Genomic DNA, 6,000 nt, shown 5'->3' on the forward strand with positions numbered 1-6,000 from the left:
TATGTCAGGAGATAATTCCGCGATTCGGATTACCAGAAACTATTTATAGCGACAATGGTTCCCATTTTTCTAATCAAGTAATTGATCATATAGGTCAGAAATTGGATATAAATATGAAGAAACATTGTTCTTATCACCCCCAAAGCGCTGGCCTTATCGAGAACATGAATCGATCGGTAAAAGGTCGATTAAGGAAAACACACCTAAGTACTGGAATGAACTGGGTAAAATGCCTGCCCATAGTGTTAATGACTATTAGAATAACCCCTGATAGGGAGGGGCTATCTCCATTTGAGAAGGTTTTTGGTAGACCCTATAGAATGCCCCAATTAGGGCGATTGGAGGAAGCAAATGTAGAAATAGAAAGCAGTATGGTGGAACACATGAGGAGGTTGTTCATTAATCAAACCCGTATGTCAAAAGTGTTATGCCCAGCAGGAGAACTACAGAAGGAGGTGGCACACGAGATTCAACCAGGAGACTGGATCTGGGTCCAATCACTAAAGAAAAAAAACTGGAAGCAGCCTCGGTGGGAGGGACCATTCCAAGTACTACTGGTGACTGCCTTCGCCTTCGCCGAAAGAGCTACCTGGGTACATATCACACATTGTAAGAGGGTAAGTCACACTAGCACTGTCGGACTAGCACTGTCGGACAATCACAGGAATAGGAGAGGAACCGTGACCCATATGGAACGGGGGTCAAACTCCTTCTGAAGATTCCCTATACCCGACCTTTCCCCAGCTGTGAGCGTTCATAGAAGTGAAGTGATGGCTTGGCCTCTGGCTGTTGATATGTTCTCGGGGAGAGGGTGGGGCTTCACGTGCGCACTGACCGTCCTGAGCTGTTTTATTGTGGGGGCCATATTCCTGATTCACCATGATCCCCGGAGAGTGCCAAAGAGGATAATTTGACTCATGTGCTAGATGAGGGAAATGGGATGTTACCTAAGATTCTCAAAAGGTCACTGAAACAAAATAGTAAGGAAGTGAGGGTGGAATTGGGCAAGGATCTCTCAGTATAATTTTGTGTAGACCAATTGGGGTCATTCACCCCTTGGCAGTCTAGAACCATGGGACTCTATGGGAAGTATTTGTGTAAATCACCGTGTAAGTCGTGGAGCCAGGTCAAAGCTCACACTGAAAGGGATGGCTACGTAAACCCATACACTCAATTTGGGACCAGGTGGAGTATAGTAAGGGTTGGCGTTTTGGACTGTGTTCCCGAACAGAGGAAGTATTGTATAAAGGTGTGAATTAACATTAAGGCGGTCAATACTCAGGATCTCGGGTTATGGTATGTGGGCTTCGACCAGTTTTCAACTGATACTATGGTACCGTTCCAGGTGGCAGAAGTTAGAGTCGATAAGGAGAATATGATTGGCCGAAGTTCAACCAATCCCTCTAACACAACGGCTATTCCTAGTGTAATCATCCAGGGTAAAGGACCAGTACGAATAGTTCAGACCAAAGACCTTAAAGACGTTATAGAGGTGGAGACTGGGTTTGGGGAGTCCAACTTATGGTTGGAATGGATTCAATATACGGCCAGATCAGTGGCTAAAGAAGAATGTTATGCCTGTGCGAACGCTAAACCCCAGTTAACAACTATCCCTTTCCCACTGAACGGAATTAATTCCCCTAAGGGAATGGCATGTATGGTAAAGCTGTTCATGAAAGCAGGAATGCCAAATAATGACAGTTGTATTGATTTGTACTATTTATATCCCCAGGTTCCACTTAAATCAAGACTTCCTCCCTTTACCGTGACAAGATGAGAATATTACTGTTTGGCCAGATACAGTACACACGGGAATACGTGGGGGAAGTTAGTACTTGCAATAAGACAGAGAATATTACCACTGACGAGACCATGTCTGATTTGACAGGCTGGTTGAACTCTGGGGATTTCAAAATGTTGAAGTGGGCCAGGGCTGACATCTGGTGGTTGTGCGGGGGAATGAATTTGTGGCCAGTATTGCCGACTGATTGGACTGGACTATGTGCTTTAGTACATTTAGGAATGCCTTTTACACTCATAAAACACCAAGACATGAAGTTAGCCAAACGAGAGAGAAGAGATGCTCCATCTGGGTCTTTTGACGACAGAGTATATATTGATAACATTGGGGTTCCACGAGGGGTGCCGGATGAGTTCAAGGCAAGAAATCAGATACTAGCAGGATTAGAGTCAAGTATTTTCTGGTGGTCTACTCTCAATAAGAATGTAGACTGGATTAATTATATTTATTATAATCAACAGCGCTTTATCAATTATTCCAGAGATGCGATTAAAGGGTTGGCAGAACAGACTGAAGCAACCAGCCTGATGGCTTGGCAGAATAGAATTGCATTGGATATGTTATTGGCTGAAAAGGGAGGAGTATGTGTGATCTTCGGGAACATGTGTTGTACTTTCATCCCGAATAACACAGCTCCGGACGGATCTGTGACCAAAGCCTTAGCTGGTTTGACCACCCTGGCTCACGAGTTGGCAGAAAACTCTGGGGTGGATACTTCCCTGACTAATTGGTTTGATAGTACATTTGGAAAATGGAAAAGTGTTGTAATCACGGTGTTTTGGGCTGTATCCACCTGCATGACTGTTTTAATTTTATGCGGCTGCTGTCTAATTCCCTGTGTGCGAGGCCTTGTTTCCAGGACTCTGGAGAGATCAATGACACTACAGATGGTGCGTTATGGGCCGATTCCAGGTTCTGACCTGTGGAGGATTGAAGGCATGTCTACAGAGGAAGTGGATGAATCTGGATCTGTCATTTGTGGGGAATTTATGTTTGATGAGGATAGTGTTGAGATGAAGGGGAATTAGATTGTAATTTGTTTCCATGATTAAACTGTTTTTTTAATGAAGGTCGTGACGAAAATCCGGAAGGAAGAGTTATGATTCTGATGTAGGTTTAAAAACAGTTGGAGTTAAGGTTATATTTGATTAATGAAATGTGAAGAGTTGGATAAACATTTATAATTGATTTGTTGATTATGTATCTATTCATATGATAATCTGATAAACCTCTATAAAAAGGTTAGTTAAGTTTGTTTATACTTTCATTTTTTATGATGAAATAAAACTAGATGTAGAATTGAATGTATAATATTTGATCAAAGGGAGGATTGTTAGAGGAAATTATAGTTTAGATGATTAATTATGTATACATTATTGATTAGAACCATTTATTCTAATACTATTATGTTATGGTATGAAAAGTATGAGTTTTTGGTTGAGCTGTTACTGAAAATGTAAGCAGAACGAATTAATTGTCTGTGCCTCCTGGGTATTTTAAGGAGGAGGGATAAGATAGTTTTTCAAACAGATAAGAATGTTTTGATTGGATTCCATTAGTGGAGAGAAGTATATCTTTTAGACAGGTTGGAATGTAGTTTATGAGGGGAGTAAAAAAATCTCTAGGACTGAATACTACGCCATTGTAAGGCTGGGAGAGGGTGTGAAACTGATGACGTCATTTTATGTTCTCTTTCTTTAAAATGTAATGTTCTTTGTATTTTGGGTTAGTACTCTCTTGTAATAAATGCTGTTACTTTTGGCTTTTAAGACTGGTCTCATTCTACTTCATGCATAATTAATGAACTTACAATTCATTAATGAATTAGAAATGAATGCGAATTGGTTTAGGCAATAAAGGAAAAAGGAATTTAGAATTACTCTATCAGAGTAATAACATGTTCCACTACTGAAGACTGTCTCAAATCTAGTGGAGTAATAACATGTTCCACTACTGAAGACATTGTCTCTAATCTAGTGGAGTAACAACATGTTACACTACTGAAGACATTGTCTCTAATCTAGTGGAGTAATAACATGTTCCACTACTGAAGACATTGTCTCAAATCGAATGGAGTAATAACATGTTCCACTACTGAAGACATTGTCTCTAATCCAGGTTGGGGTAATAACATGTTCCACTACTGAAGACATTGTCTCAAATCTAGTGTAGTAATAACATGTTCCACTACTGAAGACATTGTCTCTAATCTAATGGAGTAATAACATGTTCCACTACTGAAGACATTGTCTCAAATCTAGTGGAGTAATAACATGTTCCACTACTGAAGACATTGTCTCTAATCTCGTTTAATAATAACATGTTCCACTACTGAAGACATTGTCTCTAATCCAGGTTGGAGTAATAACATGTTCCACTACTGGAGACATTGTCTCAAATCTAATGGAGTAATAACATGTTCCACTACTGAAGACATTGTCTCTAATCTAGTGGAATAATTACATGTGCCACTACTGAAGACATTGTTGCTAATCTAATGGAGTAATAACATGTTCCACTGTTCCACTACTGAAGACATTGTCTCTAATCCAGGTTGGAGTAATAACATGTTCCACTACTGAAGACATTGTCTCAAATCTAGTGGAGTAATAACATGTTCCACTAGTGAAGACATTCTCTCTAATCTAGTGGAGTAATAACATGTTCCACTACTGAAGTCATTGTCTCTAATCTAGTGGAATAATTACATGTGCCACTACTGAAGACATTGTCGCTAATCTAATGGAGTAATAACATGTTCCACTACTGAAGACATTGTCTCAAATCTAGTGGAGTAATAACATGTTCCACTACTGAAGACATTGTCTCTAATCTGGTGGAGTAATAACATGTTCCACTACTGAAGACATTGTCTCAAATCTAGTGGAGAAATAACATGTTCCACTACTGAAGACATTGTCTCTAATCTAGTGGAGTAACAACATGTTACACTAATGAAGACATTGTCTCGAATCTAGTGGAGTAATAACATGTTCCACTACTGAAGACAATGTCTCTAATCTAGTGTAGTAATAACATGTTCCACTACTGAAGACATTGTCTCTAATCTAGTGGATTAATTACATGTTCCACTACTGAAGACATTGTCTCTAATCCAGGTTGGAGTAATAACATGTTCAACTACTGAAGACATAGTCTCAAATCTAGTGGAGTAATAACATGTTACACTACTGAAGACATTGTCTTGAATCTAGTGGAGTAATAACATGTTACACTACTGAAGACATTGTCTCGAATCTAGTGGAGTAATAACATGTTCCACTACTGAAGACATTGTCTCTAATCTAATGGAGTAATAACATGTTCCACTACTGAAGACATTGTCTCTAATCTAGTGGAATAATTACATGTGCCACTACTGAAGACATTGTTGCTAATCTAATGGAGTAATAACATGTTCCACTGTTCCACTACTGAAGACATTGTCTCTAATCCAGGTTGGAGTAATAACATGTTCCACTACTGAAGACATTGTCTCAAATCTAGTGGAGTAATAACATGTTCCACTAGTGAAGACATTCTCTCTAATCTAGTGGAGTAATAACATGTTCCACTACTGAAGTCATTGTCTCTAATCTAGTGGAATAATTACATGTGCCACTACTGAAGACATTGTCGCTAATCTAATGGAGTAATAACATGTTCCACTACTGAAGACATTGTCTCAAATCTAGTGGAGTAATAACATGTTCCACTACTGAAGACATTGTCTCTAATCTGGTGGAGTAATAACATGTTCCACTACTGAAGACATTGTCTCAAATCTAGTGGAGAAATAACATGTTCCACTACTGAAGACATTGTCTCTAATCTAGTGGAGTAACAACATGTTACACTAATGAAGACATTGTCTCGAATCTAGTGGAGTAATAACATGTTCCACTACTGAAGACAATGTCTCTAATCTAGTGTAGTAATAACATGTTCCACTACTGAAGACATTGTCTCTAATCTAGTGGATTAATTACATGTTCCACTACTGAAGACATTGTCTCTAATCCAGGTTGGAGTAATAACATGTTCAACTACTGAAGACATAGTCTCAAATCTAGTGGAGTAATAACATGTTACACTACTGAAGACATTGTCTTGAATCTAGTGGAGTAATAACATGTTACACTACTGAAGACATTGTCTCGAATCTAGTGGAGTAATAACATGTTCCACTACTGAAGACA

The 6,000-nt window shown here is 39.1% G+C and overlaps 1 protein-coding gene across 4 annotated transcripts in view; it reads left to right on the forward strand.

The window, feature by feature from the left end:
* Positions 1-3,570, forward strand: part of LOC135574204 (low affinity immunoglobulin gamma Fc region receptor III-A-like) — an 83,651-nt gene extending 80,081 nt beyond the window's left edge. For 2 of the 4 annotated variants that reach the window (XM_065025122.1, XM_065025124.1), the window contains exon 8: positions 424-3,570. The gene's annotated coding sequence lies outside the window, so the exon portion shown is untranslated. The remainder of the gene's footprint in view (positions 1-423) is intronic. The other 2 variants (XM_065025123.1, XM_065025126.1) reach the window with 1 other exon arrangement.
* The last annotated feature ends 2,430 nt before the right edge of the window (positions 3,571-6,000 follow it).

This window comes from Oncorhynchus nerka, linkage group LG12 (assembly GCF_034236695.1).
Source record: "Oncorhynchus nerka isolate Pitt River linkage group LG12, Oner_Uvic_2.0, whole genome shotgun sequence".
In the NCBI taxonomy this organism is placed as follows: Eukaryota; Metazoa; Chordata; class Actinopteri; order Salmoniformes; family Salmonidae; genus Oncorhynchus; species Oncorhynchus nerka.